The 13,473-nt window shown below is 40.7% G+C and overlaps 1 protein-coding gene across 1 annotated transcript in view; it reads left to right on the top strand.

Annotated features, from left to right (window-relative positions):
- The window catches only part of HTR3B (5-hydroxytryptamine receptor 3B), a 59,454-nt gene that overhangs the window by 4,657 nt on the left and 41,324 nt on the right, over positions 1–13,473 (top strand). The gene's annotated exons all lie outside the window — the stretch shown is intronic.

Raw genomic sequence — 13,473 nt, forward strand, 5'->3', positions numbered from 1 at the left:
AATATCCTAGAAAAATTCTTGAATAGGGGTGCTTGGGTGGCTCAGTGGTTGAGCCTCTGCCTTTGGCTCAGGTCATGATCCTGGGGCCTTGGGGTCAAGTCCCATGTCAGGCTCCCTGCAGGGAGCCTGCTTCTCCCTCTGCCTATGTCTCTGCCTTCTCTTTGTGTCTCTCATAAATAAATAAAACCTTAAAAAAAATTCTTGAACATCGTTACCAGGATATACGTACAGAAATGTAACACTTCTAATAGCAGATGAAATAGGAATCATTAAATATATATTGACATACTGATAAATATATATCGATATATTGACAAATATATTAACAGTAAAATTGATCAATTTTTTTTGTAGCCGTTAAATGGAACTTTATACAGCAGTTAAAATGAATTACAGCTATGCAATATCATGGATGAATCTCAGGAACATAGTGTTGTAGGATAAAAAGCAAATCACAGAAGAATGGCATACAATATTTCATTTGTACATGTTATTAAAACTGTCAATATATTATCGAGGGACGTAACACATGGTTAAACTACTAATAAAAGCCTGAATGTTATAAACACAAAATTTGGGATAGAAGCACTGAGGAAAGGGAAATGAAGGGATGGTATGAAGAAGGGGCGTGTAGGGGAACTTATGGATATTAGCAATGCCCTATTTTCATAAATCAAGTGGTAGATATATGAGGGTTCGTCATGTCATTTTACGTACATTTTATTAACTAAACATTGAAAGACCATTCTAGGGATCCCTGGGTGGCGCAGCGGTTTGGCGCCTGCCTTTGGCCCGGGGCGCGATCCTGGAGACCCGGGATCAAATCCCACGTCGGGTTCCCGGTGCATGGAGCCTGCTTCTCCCTCTGCCTGTGTCTCTGCCTCTCTCTCTCTCACTGTGTGCCTGTCATAAATAAAGTAAAAAAAAAAAGAAAGACCATTCTAGGGCAACCCTGGTGGCTTAGCGGTTTAGCACCACCTTCCGCCCAGCGTGTGATCCTGGAGACCCTGGATCAAGTCCCATGTCAGGCTCCCTGCATGGAGCCTGCTTCTCCCTCTGCCTGATTCTCTCTCTCTGTCTCTCTCTCTCTAATAAATAAATTAAAAATCTTTAAAAAAAAAAACCATTCTAAAATTAAGATCAAAAGCATATATCTTCACTCTAATAACATTTCTCTGCCCTCAGGAAATACTGAAAAACACAAGTCTCTGTAGTTTACAAAGATTACTTTTTTATGCTGGCTGATGCATTAGGCAGAGATTTAACATTTTGTCTTAATAAGTAGAAATTATAAATTGACTATCTTCAAGATAAAACGAAAAATATTACCATTCCATTTTATGCAAAGTGTGCCAAAAATCTAGATTTTAGGTGATGTCCAATGAGTTAGAAAGTCATTTTATAAAACATTTTCCCTTTTAGCTTCTAGATTTGGGGAAAGACTTCTGTGTCAAAATCGTGGCTTCTTACAGAAACCAGAAATAAGCTTTAAGATAAAAGCCAGAAAGCTACCCAGGAAAAGCAAATAGAAACTTGTATAATGCAGCAAGCACTAGAGCATAAATTGGAACTCAAGATGACTTAATTTTTCACCCAGAACGCCACTGAAGCGAAAAATCTTTCTCTCCTCAAAATATCGGAATTTGAAAAAAATAGATGAGGCAAAAGTAACTAATACAAACTTGCCTTCAGAAATGCAAATGTTTTTACTGATCTGATACTTAACTCTGGAAGAAAAGAGAACATTTTTAGAGGAAGTAATAACTTTCCTGAGCATTTATAGACTAGGTGGTGTTCTGAGTGCTTTGCATTCATGAACTCATCCTCATAATACCCTATGAAGTAAGTGCTATTATTATTAATATCTTGTTTACAAATGAGGAAACCATTTCAGAAGGGTTAAGTACTTTGCCCAAGATTTTTCTACTAATAAAGACAGAATTATGATTCCAAGCTAAGTACTCTAGCTTTCTTTCTATAGGCTGAGGTCAAAAATAAGATAAGTAGGAAGAAACAGCCTCTAAAGATTTTTCTGAGGAGGTGCCACTTGAATGGAGTTGACAAAGACAGAGAAAGTTGAGTAAGACAATGGGAGTCTTGGCACTCCATCAAAAAGGAGTTATACGTAGAGTAACACTGGCCCCAGTTTGCTTGGGGCAGTTATGGTTTACGCCTGTTTTCCCAGCATGATTGTTAGTAAACTTCTCCTTTCTCAAACCTCTAGGTTTGGATGATAAATTGTATGGTCATCCTACTTATGGAACAGTTTATCTTGAACATAAGGAATGCCTGGAGAATCTCACCATAGTACATCCCAAAGTCTTGAGGTATAGCTAAAATGCAAATCTAGCCAAGTCTGATAAGTATGCCTCAATAACAAGAATTGGCTAATCTGTTTATAAAGAGCATAGCCAAAGGGAGTAGAGGGTACTGCATTGAAAGTGGGTGGGATCCCTGCCTGCAGTTCCATGGCCTTAAGGGACTGTAGCTTTTTCAGTTTTGTAAGCCAACTTCTATGGCATTTAAGACTTAGAGGGGCCTGAGAGCCATCCCTGGAGAGTTGGAGACAATGTAGAGTTAAAAGGAAGGAAAATCTTTGATGGTCTCTGTCAAAGGAGCAGAAGTCGAATAGGGTTTTCTTGTCCCCATGGGAGAAGAGAGTTTAGAATTTTAGATGTGGGGATGTTGACAGTAAGAACTTTAACATTCTGAAACAGTTCTTTGTTGCAGTATTTATTGTCTCCTCTACTTCTCCAGAGTAAGAAGAAACTTGAAACTAAAGGAATGGTGTGCTGAATAGACCTTCTGGACTCTTCAGCCATTTTTGTGAGGAGCTGCAACCCTATGGAGGGAATGTCCATTGCTTTACAGAGTACAGGCAAGTAATGTATTCTCTGACCAGGCAGTTCACAGAGTTGGTCTGTGCAAATCAAAGTGCTCTACTTACCAGGGAGTACACAAGATTTAGAAAAGTACTTAGCTTAAAAGTATTAGTCATGTTATTTGAGGCAGAGGATTCTCAGCTTTTATTCCCACTTTATGAAAAGATAAGCAGTGATCCCAACAATTACAGTTGTATGCTAAATCTCATCATTTAATTCGCAAGACAAAGACAAAGAAAATCGGACAATGACAACACTGATTTGGTTATGGTGAATAGTACACGATCTGGTTATAAGCTAGTTGGGAGAACCTGATGAAAACATTTTCAACATTAGAAGTGACAAATAAGTTTTGATTTCTACAAAGACTAAAAAACTGGGTAGGATAAAGAGCTCCTTTTCTATCACTCTGTGACATTACCAAGTAAACCTACATTTAGGTTCAGAATAGATTCTTGAGATTCCTGGGGGGAGGCTTCTTGAAACAAAAGTTTAACAGAAGTGACATTTTTGTTTCTTTTCTTGGCTAGGAATTCATTCTCAGTATTTAACCATACTTGGAAAGCTATGATACATCTTTTGGCTTTCCCACCCACATACATACATTAATTGGGAATCTCTGAGTTGGTTATCATAAAAACTAAAAATCTGGGGCCACCTGGGTGGCTCAGTTGATTAAGTGTCTGACTCCTGATATCAGTTCAGGTCTTGATTTTGGGGTCGAGGGCTCAGACCCACATTGGGCTCCATGCTGGGCATGGAGTCTACCTCAAAAAAAGAAAAAACCCACTGAGGGCGCCTGGGTGGCTCAGTCTGTTGAGTGTCCGACTCTTGATTTTGGTTCAGGCCATGATCTCAGTGTCTTGAATTATTTTTTTTTTAATTTTTATTTATTTATGATAGTCACAGAGAGAGAGGCAGAGACACAGGCAGAGGGAGAAGCAGGCTCCATGCACCAGGAGCCCGACGTGGGATTCGATCCTGGAGCCCGACGTGGGATTCGATCCTGGGTCTCCAGGATCGCGCCCTGGGCCAAAGGCAGGCGCCAAACCGCTGCGCCACCCAGGGATCCCAGTGTCTTGAGATCAAGCTCCGCATTGGACTCCACATCAGTGGGAGTCTGCTGAAGATTTTCTCTCTCCCTCTTCCTCTGCCCCTCCCCCTGCTGGCATATGCTCACTCACTCTCTAAAGTAAGTAAATAAATCTTAAAGAAAAACAAAACAGAGTCAGAACACAAAAGGTCTGACAAGGGGTGTGTGCCCTGGTTTTGCAGCATCGTTCAGGGAACATGAACATGCCATAGTCACAGCATGACATGAGGTGGTTGAAGTGCTCCTAGAAGACCAATCAGGCTCACAGCCTGAAGAACCACAAACTAGAAGTTAAGACAAATACAGTCACCCCAAAGTGAGAAGGGGGATTGTGAAAAGGAGAGAGGTAGAGAAAAGGATCCCTAGGTTTTTCTGCAAATCCTCTCCAAGTCTCTGGCTGACATTCTTCCATAGACACAGAGCACTGCAAAAAGGACAAAAGAAATCAGATGAGGTTTGAGCTGTTGCCTACATGAGACAGCTTGCAGCTTGAGTCTCACCAAATTCACTTCTAAACCACAAAAGCATCAACATTCATTGTAGGAAGATTTTACACACACACACACACATACATACACCTCCTATACCCTTTAGACATAACAGAATTCAGAGTCTCAGTAAAACATAATATGCAGGTTATAATCCAAAATTACATGATGTATAAAGAACCAGGAAAATATGACCCATTATCAGGAGAAAAGAGAAGCCAGACCAGGATGTTAGGATTAATCAGACAAGAACATTAAAGGATCTATGATAACTATCCTCTGTGGAGTAAAGGAAAACATACTCATAAAAAATGAAAAAAGAGAAAAACCTCACCGAATAATTATAAAATATCAACAAGAACAAAATGAAAAATTTTCAAACTTAAACACTCAGTCTCTGAAATTAGAAAGTCATTGAATTGGCTTTGTAGTGTGTAATAGAAAAATGATAACATTATCTTGTGTGTATTAAGGTGTAATGCAGATGACAACTAGAGCATAAATGATGGCAGGGCTAGTAAATGGAACCAAATAATTGCAGGATTACTACATTTTATGGGAACATACAGTAGTCACTCTAAAAAGTAGACTATGAGAAGTTAAGAATGTTTATTTTAATTCCTAGTGTACCCACTTAGCAAACTGTGCAAAAAGCATAGCTAAAAAGCTAATAGGTAATCTTTCATGGATATTAAAAATCAAAAAATCCAAAAGACAGAAAAGGAGGAATAAAAAAAACAGAAGAATATAGAGAACAAACTATAAAATGGGAGGTTTAAATCCAGCTATATCAATAGCTACTTTAAATATTAGTGGATCAAATATTGCAATTTAAAGGCAAAAATTGACAACACAAAACTAAAAGGAAAACCCAGGTGTGCTATATGCAAGAAACGCACTCAAAATATAAAGGCACATGTAGGCTGAAATAGAGGACATACCATGTGCCATGGACTGAATGTTTCTGTTCCCCCAAATCCATATATTGAAATTTTATTTATTTTATTTTTAATATTATGTAAATATTTTATTTATTTATTTATTTATTTATGAGAGACGCAGAGAGAGAGGCAGAGACATAGGCAGAGGGAGAAGCAGGTTTCCTGTGGGAAGCCTGATGCAGAACTCAATCCCAGGACCCTGGAACCACAACCTGAGCTGAAGGCAGACACTCAACCACTGAACCATCCAGGTATCCCCATATATTGAAATTTTACCCCCTAAAGTGATTTTATTTTAGTTTTTTTTAAGATTTTATTTATTTATTCATTGAGACAGAAACAGAGAGAGAGAGAGTCAGAGACACAGGCAGAGGGAGAAGCATATAGCATACCTGGGTTTTCCATGCAGAGAGCCTAACGTGGGACTCGATCCAGGGTCCCCAGGATCACACCCTGGGCTGCAGGCGGCGCTAAACCACTGCGCCACTGGGGCTGCCCCCCAATGTGATTTTAGTAGGAGATGAGTCCTGGGGGTGATTAGGTCCTGAGGATGGAGCCCTCGTGATGGGATTAGTGCCCTTCTAAGACACCCCAGAGAGCTCCTTAGTCCTCTTTCCATTATCTGAGGACACAAGAAGTCAGCATTCTGCAACCCAGAGGAGATCCCTCACCAGAACTTGATCCTGCTCACATCCTGATCTTCAGACTTCCAGTCTCCAGAGCTGTGAGAAATAAGTTTCTGTTCTTTATAAGCCACCCAGTCTGTATCCTGTTACAGCAGTCCAAAAGAACTAAGACACTGTGTAAACAGTTAGTATAAAAAAGCTAGAGTGGTTATTAGTATCAGACAAAATAGACCAATGCAAAGAGTATTATCAGAAACAAGGAGGGTCATTTTGTAATGACAAAAGCATTGATTCGTCAGGAAGATATAATAACCATAAATGTGTATGTGCCTAATAACACAGCTTCAAAAACACATGAAGCAAAAATTGGAAGAATAAAAGAAGAAACAGACAATTCCACAATAGAAGACTGTAGCACCCCACAGGAAGTGGGGAGCCAGAGAAAGAAAGAAAGAATGAAAATATAATCTCAGCAATGCTATACATCACCTTGATCTAAGTGATATTTGCAGAACGTTACATCCAACAATAGTGAAATACCCATTCCCTTCAAGTATACATGGTGCTTTTACAACAAATCATATCCCAACCCATAAGACACCTCTCAATCAAAATAAAATTATTGAAATCATAGAATATGTTCTTCAACCACAACAAAATTAAAAAATCAAGAACAGGGGATCCCTGGGTGGCGCAGGGGTTTAGCACCTGCCTTTGGCCCAGGGCACGATCCTGGAGACCCGGGATCGAATCCCACGTCGGGCTCCCGGCGCATGGAGCCTGCTTCTCCCTCTGCCTATGTCTCTGCCTCTCTCTCTCTCTCTCTCTCTCTCTCTCTCTCTCTCTCTCTCTCTCTGTGTGTGTGTGTGTGTGTGTGTGTGCGTGACTATCATAAATAAATAAAAATTAAAAAAAATAAAAATAAAAAATCAAGAACAATATATATAGTACCCAACTTGTGATGATTCCACTTACGATTTTTTCAGCCCTCTGATGGTGTGAAAGTGATACACATTCATTAGAAACCATACTCTGAAATTTTGTCTTTTCCTGGGCTACTGCTTTGCAGTCTGATTCTCTCTCATGATGCTGGGCAGCCCCAGTGAGCTGTAAATTTCAGCAATGGCTCCAGTCAGATCACAAGAGTCAACAACTGATCCACTTATAATCATTTTATAATGGGTTGTACCCATACAAAAATCATTCTGGTTTTCACTTTCAGGATAGTGAAATTACGTGAAGTACTAAACACTTTATTATAAACTAGGTTTTGTGTTAGATGATTTTCTCCTACTGCGGGCTAATGTACATGTTCTAAGCCTGCCTCAGGTCAGCTAGGCTAAGCTATGATGTTTGAGAGGTTGGGTGTATTAAGTGCATTTTCCAGTTAATGGTATTTCCAACTATATGGTTTATGGAAATATAACCCCATCATAAGTCAAGGAAGATCTATACAATATCTTGAAAAACATCCCAAATGTTTAAAATAAACAACTACTAAATAACCTATAAGGCAAGAAAAATCACAAGAGAAATTAGAAAAGTAATGAATATACAAGACATCAAAATTTGTGCAATGCCACTAACCCAGTGCTTAGAGGAAACTAAGTATGGTTTTATTTTTTAAATTTGAGTGCAGTTGACACACAATGGTACATTAGGTTCACATGTACAACATAGTGATGCAAGAAGTTTACACATTATGCTGCATTCACCACAAGTGAGGCTATCATGTGTCCTGATATGTCACTATTACATCATTAACTATATTCCTTATACTGTGACCTGTTCATTCCGTAACTAGAAGCCTGTATCTCCCACTCCCTGTCACTTGTTTTGCCCAACCCTCCACCCACCACTCCTCTGGCAACCATCCATTTGTTCTCTGTGTTTATAGGTCTGATTCTGAGAAGGCCACATACTGTATGGTTCTCGCCAAATGACATTCTAGAAAAGGCAAAACTTTCGCACATCAAAATCCTATATGGTTTTGAGTAATACTGTTTATAACTTCCCAGGAGTGGAGAACCAAGGATTTATTTATTTACATTCTTAGGAAGAAAGTAGGGAAAGTAGGGAAGTTACCTACAGTGACTACTGAGTCACTGGAAAATTTGGGTACTCCTAGGGACCAAGAGTTTGGAGAAGCAAGAGTAGTTAGAAAGTTAGGCAGGGAGGAATTTGCTGACAGTAGATCAGGTGGGTTGGTGTTGGGGAACCTGAAGAGGAACCTTTAGAGCAAAGAAAGAAGACTAGTGAGTTGAGGCGTGACAAGACTTTGGAGGAATCCTGGAAAAGCGCGCGGTGCAATAAAACACCCGGTAGGTCCGAGTTCTCTGAGGCTGCAGGTGCTGTGGCTGCCACGAGGCGGTGCTCTGACTACATCTGCTTTGGTTTCCACTGTGCTTTTCATTTCCCCGCTCCTCTCCGTCTCTAAGGGTTCTAACTAAAGGTCTGTCACACTCCAGCCATCGTCAGCCAGCCTATTATTAGTGCCAAGCCTTCCTCCTGGACCAATGACAGTGTAAATTTCAGCAATGGCAGAAAGGGGACAAATACAGCTGTTGTGCATTTTAGAATAATTGCTACAGGCCATTTGGAGACAGCTTTATAATAACGGCACTTATGCGGACTTATACAGTATTTCTCTTTCCTGTTTTTTCCCCCCTCACCACTCTGCAACATGAGTTTGTTAATCCGCGCATCTCATGAGTCTAGAATTATCTTCTCCCTAATATTATTTTTATTTATTTATTTTTAAAGCAACAGGCACTTATTTGGGCAATTGGAATTGCAATTCAGAAGACAACAGATTCGTGTAGAAACCTGTGTTCCTTCTGCCCCCCAGTTTTATAGAGTGAGGTTTGCAGCCCCTGGGAAGGTACCAATCCTGCCTTTTCATACCCTAGTCCTTCTGCTAGAAGCTCCGCTCTCCGTGCCCTTAACCAACTTGACTGCCCTTCCCCAACACAAGTGGTATTTATGAAAAACCTGTCTTTACCCCACCCCAAGTCTGACTCACGTTTTTGCTTCCATTGTCGCCAGTTCACTCATTGGCTTGCTAGTGTTCATCTCATTGCATTCTAAGTGTTTCTTACCTATCACCTCAGTTCCAAGTTCCTTGAACTTTCTTAACTTTGTATTCCCCAGTGTCAACCACAGTTCCCCACATAGTGAGCAAGTGAATGGGTAAATAAATAGAACAAGCTCTACTGGATCGAAGCCCTTGCCCCATCTTAAGTCCGCAGCACAATTAGAAATATCCAAAAATTTAGACCTGAGTGAGAAAATCATACTGGCTGCTGTGGTTGACCATGGCCTCTCCACAGGAAAGTTCTAAATGGGCCTAAATGGAGAAGCCCTGGGTCCGCCATGAGCCACAGATCAGGGAAGATTCCCAGAGCTGGCATAGCAAGATTTCAAGGCCCATAATCTGCACAGAAGGCTTGGACAGCATGGATCGCTGAGGAAGGCTACTTGCCTTACATGTGACGCACTGTCCTGGAACTGATGTAGGCCAGAAGTATGAAGAGGAGCAACAAACAACAAACCCATGATTCCGTGTTCCTCCAGTTTTTTTGGGGGGACATCTTACCCCAGGTAATTACGAGAACCCTGAACTTTATCGTCTGAGACCACCAAAGAAGCATGAACTATCTGTGTCTGTGTCCCACATTTATCCTTTGCACTGCTTGTTAGCTGGTTCTGGAGCAAACCAAATAAAAGCAATCCTGCCGCAAAGATCCCACCTGTCCTTTGTGAGATGGTGTGAAAGTGGCATCTGGATGTGGTTGTGAAAAAGCTTGTCCTTTTTGGTGTCCTCTTTCTTGCATAAACCAAACTTCTGTTCTGCCCACTTGTTAATTCTTCCTTCTTTCTCTTTTTTCCATCCTTCTCACATGTTTATTTATTTTTTTAAAAAAGATTTTATTTATTTATTCATGAGAAACACACACACAGAGAGAGAGAGAGAGAGAGAGAGAGAGAGGCAGAGACACAGGCAGAGGGAGAAGCAGGCTCCATGCAGGGAGCCTGACATGGGGCTCGATCCCGGGTTTCCAGGATCAGGCCCTGGGCTGAAGGTGGTGCTAAACCACTGAGCCACTCGGGCTGCCCCTTCTCACATGTTTAGTGAGTACAAACTAGGTTCCAAGCTCCGTGCTGGAGATAACAAAGATGAATAAGGCACAGTACTCTATCTTCAGGGAAGTCACAGGATTCTGAAGAAATAGGAAAGTCAACAAATAGTCTTAATTAAAAAAAAAAAACAAATAGGGATCCCTGGGTGGCGCAGCGGTTTGGCGCCTGCCTTTGGCCCAGGGCGCGATCCTGGAGACCCGGGATCGAATCCCACATCGGGCTTCCGGTGCATGGAGCCTGCTTCTCCCTCTGCCTGTGTCTCTGCCTCTCTCTCTCTGTGTGACTATCATAAATAAATAAAAAAAAAAATTAAAAAAAAAACAAATAGTCAAATATACTCAAATAAATGCTATAATATAGGAGGTCTCTATGAGGCCTGGAGGTTCAGGGAGTGGGCCATGGTGCACTAGCAGATGTCCAGTGGCCAGCTGGTGGGGGGAGCCCTGATCGGTAGTGTTTGCTGATTTCCAAGCATGGCAGACATTCGCATCATGGCTGATTTCAAGCTACTAACCTGATGTCACTAAACACAGAGTTGGCTCTTTTGATGCAGTAGGAGCCAGCTCCAGTATACCACCATGATTCCACCTTCTAAGACCCTGAGCAGAGAATCCATTCAAGCTATGCCTGGGTTTCTGAACTACAGAACCATGAGCTCATAAATGAGTTTTGGTTTAAGCTGCCAAGTGTGTGGTAATTTGTTATGTTGCCATAGAAAGCTAAATAGAGCCTGTTCTACCCTTTATATAGATGTGAAAACTAAAGCTTAGAAACAGTAAGCAACTTGACCAAGGCCATGAGCATCTAGCAAATGGTGGAGCTGGGAGGGAAAATGCGATGTGTCAGACTCCAAAGCCTGGAAACTTTCACCCATGTTCTTTGGAAAACCGTGAAGGGTCAGAGTCATGAGGGATACTGTTCCTCTGTTTTTTTTTTTTTTTTCATTCATTCATTCATTCATTTTTAAGGACCAGGAAAAATTGTGTATCATCATAAAAAAATGAAATTCTGAACCAGAAGAAAATGTAGAGTATAGCTTTGGACTTGAAGTGGTGCCCCAGTGGTTACCTTAATATTTATTTCAGAGGATAATGCTATGGAGAAAAGAAATTTCATGTGGGACTCTATTCATTAAATATTTGATTTTGGCTAGTATGTCCATTTCTACTTTTCTCCTCCAGCCTGACCAGATGTGCTCTGAAAATTTGGTTTCCCCCAAATATGTACATCTGTCAAAATTCCTGTCAATTTTAGCACCACTGCCAAGGGAGTGAACAAAGAGAGTTAGCGATTAACTTCAAAGAACTTTGTTGGAGAGGAATAAAGATATTTAAGGTCTATTTTGTGAACTAATTGCATTTGCATATTTATGGGATTTACTGATATAGCAGTAATTAAAAACTATTTAGTAGTCTTAAAGGACACATAACTCAGTTGCTGTTTGCATAATAAACACTTCCTTATTATATTTGCATAATAAACCCTTTCCCCCTCCTTCTTCCAAAAGACACTGGTCCAGCTAAAAGTGTCATATCTTACTTGGGAATAATGGAGGAACAAAGTGCAAGGGCTCATGGGAATGTGGCAAGGGGCTTCTGAAAGAAATACATCTCTAGGCACTCTCTTAATGGTAGGTCTGGTCTAGACCATGTTCGGGAAATAGCACATTCAAACCTCAGATTAATAAGTCGTTCTTTTCCCAGCTGATATTTAAGAAGCCTGGATGCTTAGTTCCTGACAATTCCAATTTTTTATTTGAATACACTGATCTCCTTAAACAGCTTGAATGGGGTTCACCTCACATTCATCCTTCCTAAGAAGCTAAGGGCAGGGTGGTGGAGGTGGTGAGATCTTTAAGTAATGGATTATAAGAAACAATGTGAATGGGGGCGGGGCACCTGGGTGCCTCAGTGGTTGAACATCTACCTTTGGCTCAGGTCGTGATCCTGGGGTCCTGGGATTGAGTCCCACATCAGGGTCCCCATAGGGAGCCTGCTTCTCCCTCTGCCTATGTCTCTGCCTCTCTCTCTCTCTCTCTGCCTCTCTCTCTCTCTCTGTGAGTCTCTCATGCATAAATAAAATCTTTTTTTTTAAAAGAAACAATGTCAGTAAAAAGTACTATATTAAGGAGAAGAGACAGTTTTCATGAAAAATTAAAGGTTTAATGGGGAAGAGATACCAAATCTAAAGGTACTGAGTAAACAAACTACATCTAGACAGGTCAGGATGGTAAGGTTGGAAAAAGAAATATCTGAGCCATCTGGTGGTGCAGAGCAGGGCGATCAAGAAAGATTGGGAAGCGTGTGTATATAAACTATATTGAAGACAAGTCACTCACACATAACCTTTCCCATCTTGGCAGAATTCATCAGCCAATAAAGAGCTGTAATGGGCAGGATCACCAGACTGTTGTTAAATTAGCTAATGAAGGTCATAATGTACCTGTATTACACATCATTAGTAATGGCCTTCCAGTAACAGATGGGTATATGAGGAAGTGAGAAGAAAAAGGAGGGGAAGCATGTCCCAGAAGGTTTGACTTAGAGCAGGCTTACTAAAATGCATGGCAAGAATATAATGTTGATCATCATCTCGATTAAACCTTTGCATAAAGGCAAGCTTCTGTGTTGCCTTCCCATAAAAAGGGCTGTGTACGTAGATATGCTGCCTGGACAGTGCTGGGACTTTGATGGCCAGATCAATCCTTGGTGACCTTCTCTCTTGATAAACCCCCATTTATCTGACCATCCTCTTTAAAGGATATTTCTCAAATAAACTTTCCATAACTTTGTATCAAATTTCCTCTGCCAGGTTAGATTTCTTTTCATTTTTTTTCTGAAATATTTTTAAACACACAGCAAGACTGGAAGACTAGCAGAATGAACCGCCCCCAACCATTTGAGAATAGACTGCCAACAGGATGCTCTGTCACCTGTGAGTACTTAGTGTGTGATTCTTACAAACAAGAACATTACATGATCTCAATTCCATCAAAGTCAGGGAATTAGCATTACCACCTGATTACCATCTAATCTACAGGCCCCAGTTAGAGTTTTACGAATTCTCCCCAAGATGTTCTTTTGTAACAACAGGATCCAAGCCGAAATCACACGTTGCACAGAGTTATCATGTGTCTTTAATCTGCTTTTGTGTGATATAGTCTCTCGGTCTTTCCTTAACTTTCATAACCTCAACATTTTTGAAGACTGTATGCCTGTTTTGTAGTGTCCCACAATATGGGGTTGTCTAGTATTTCCTCCTGGTTGGATTCAAGTTTTGAATTTTTGGCAGGATGATAACAGA

The sequence above is a fragment of the Nyctereutes procyonoides genome, unplaced genomic scaffold, assembly GCF_905146905.1.
Source record: "Nyctereutes procyonoides isolate TBG_1078 unplaced genomic scaffold, NYPRO_anot_genome, whole genome shotgun sequence".
Lineage (NCBI taxonomy): Eukaryota > Metazoa > Chordata > Mammalia > Carnivora > Canidae > Nyctereutes > Nyctereutes procyonoides.